The sequence below is a fragment of the Manihot esculenta genome, chromosome 2 (genome assembly GCF_001659605.2).
Source record: "Manihot esculenta cultivar AM560-2 chromosome 2, M.esculenta_v8, whole genome shotgun sequence".
In the NCBI taxonomy this organism is placed as follows: Eukaryota; Viridiplantae; Streptophyta; class Magnoliopsida; order Malpighiales; family Euphorbiaceae; genus Manihot; species Manihot esculenta.
The window spans coordinates 32,770,975-32,773,385 of NC_035162.2; positions in this window are offsets into that span (position 1 = coordinate 32,770,975).

Genomic DNA, 2,411 nt, shown 5'->3' on the forward strand with positions numbered 1-2,411 from the left:
CCTACCCGTGGGGGGCAGAGTACCTGGAGGGTGGTACATTGGAGTTTCCTAGGTATAACCCATATCCCACCTTTATGCCCTATCCTTCCTTCTACCGCCCATATCCACCGTCGTATCCACAGTATACCATGTTTCCACCTTCTTTGGTTATCCAAGTTCAGCAAACCCTAACCCAGGGCATGTTGCACCTCCTCCACCACCAGTAGAACCAGTAGTCCCAGTTGTCCAAACACCCAAGCCTAGTTCACCGGGAGGAAGTATGGTACATATGACAGACTATTTGAGGTTGGATGTTCCCAAGTTTGAGACAGGTGATGACCCTTTGGAGTATTTTAGAACGGTCAAGATGATAACTGATGAGTTGGGAGCCAGTGAGAGGAGAACCATTTAGATGGCAAGGGTCACATTGAAATGTGAGAAGGCAAGGGAATGGTTCAACCAGTATATGGACCCGAGGGTAGACAGCTTATCCTGGGAACAGTTTGCTACAGAGTTTGCCGGATGGGCTTTTTCAGATAGCTCAAGGGAGTGTAAGGAGAGTGCATTTGAGCAGCTAGCGCAGACAGAAAACATCCATTTGGGTGAGGCTGCTCCAAAGAATAAAAAGAAAGTTAGAAGCCTGAAAGGGTCAAAGAACAGAGAGTTCTGGAATAGGGTAAAGTTTAGTATGGGTTTTAGCGAGGGCTCAAGTTCTGGTTGGAATAGTTCTAGATGTACGAGGTGCAGTAGGAAGCATAAAAGAGTCTGTCGGATTGGAACAACAGCATGTTTTAGGTGCGGACAGGAGGGGCACATGGCACGAGAGTGTCCCACTACGATCGTGTCAGCACAGTTCCCACAGACATCCTCAGACAAGATAATTCCACCAGAAGCTCCAACCTCGGTGCAGAGCAGAGGCAGGGAAAGAGGGGTAGTCCCTTCTTCCGTAGGTTCCTTGAGTGAAGGTCCGTCAGTTCCGGCTCGAATTTTCACCCAGGATCAGCCAGAGACAGACACACCGAACACAGTGGTGCCAGGTAAGCTCACTTTTGAGTGTTCTGATGTGTATGTTTTTATGGACACTAGTAGAATATCAGTTGATGTGAGAATAGTAAAGTGTAGTAGAGTTAAATGTTCAGAGTAAAAGTTCAGAGATAAAGGATCAGAGACGAGTGAGTGGGTAAAGGTTAGTGAGCTGAAAGAGCTCGAGAGTGTTGCTGTGAGAAGCTATAGCCGTGGATTTTATAAATCCAGGTATAGGGAGAGTGATCTCTCATCTCCGAGTGCAGCCCTCAAGGATAAAACAGACTGCAGAACATAGAGTAAGAACTAGAAGAGTAAGAAAAGAATAAAAGTAAGTAAGATAAGAGCAAGTGAAATAGAACAGAATAGAATAACTGTAAAGTAAGTATAAGTTCAGAAAGAGATGTCAGTTTAGTCTGGGATTAGGTGGCGATTGAGCTCCGGTTCAGATAGTTCTGGATGCGTGAGGCGTGGAGTTTACACGAAAGTAGTCTGTTGGTATGGGACTACGGCATGTAGCGATGCGAGCAGGAAGGACTCATGTTGTGTGAGTGTCCTACTGCGGCCCTGATTGGCACAGTCCCAGCAGATGACTTCTCGTAGTGTAGCTCAGCCCGTAGCTCTAGCCATGTTGCAGGACAGTGGTTGAGGCAAGAGGAGAGAGTTATCCTTTTCTTTGGTCGGTTCCCGAGGGAAGATTCGTTAGCTTTAGCATGGATCTTCATCCTGACTCAGTAGGAGGCTAACACATCGAACACGGTGACATCAGATATGTGCACTTGAGGGTGTTCAGATGTGTAGGTTTTAGTGGACCCTGATGTTTCTTTCCCTGTTGTGTTGAGAGCCGTAGATAGAGGGGGGTTTGATAACTTCTGGGCATAGAGTGTTCTCTTTGGGTCAGTGGGCCCAAGAGTGATCCATCAGTAACAAAGTCAGTCAGTCAGTACAATTCAGAGTTCGTTGTGAGTAGATGCCTTCCAGTTGTTTTAGTGATTCTAGATTTGACCGAGTGATGTCATTCTAGTAGTGGATTGGCTAGCTACTCATCGTACTACCTGTGTCTACAGTGACAAGGTAGGAGAGTTTACAGATCAGGATGGATTAGAGGTAGTCCTTAGAAGGGACAGTATAGCATACCCAGAAGTTTGATATCAGCCCTACAGGCTCGTGAATTCGTTAGGAAAGGTAGTCAGGGGTTTCTTACTCTGGTTCGAGAGCATAATAGTCAGGTCAGGGAACCAGCCTTAGTACCCATAATCAGAAAGAGAGAAAGAGTTTTATATGTTATCCCAGACAAGCTAGCAGGGTTACCATTGGTAAAAACAATATAGAGTCTGGAAGTCAAGTGAGGATGGAGACTAGACTCATCTTCACCTTTTCCTTCGAAATAGTACCTGTAGACTGTAAGA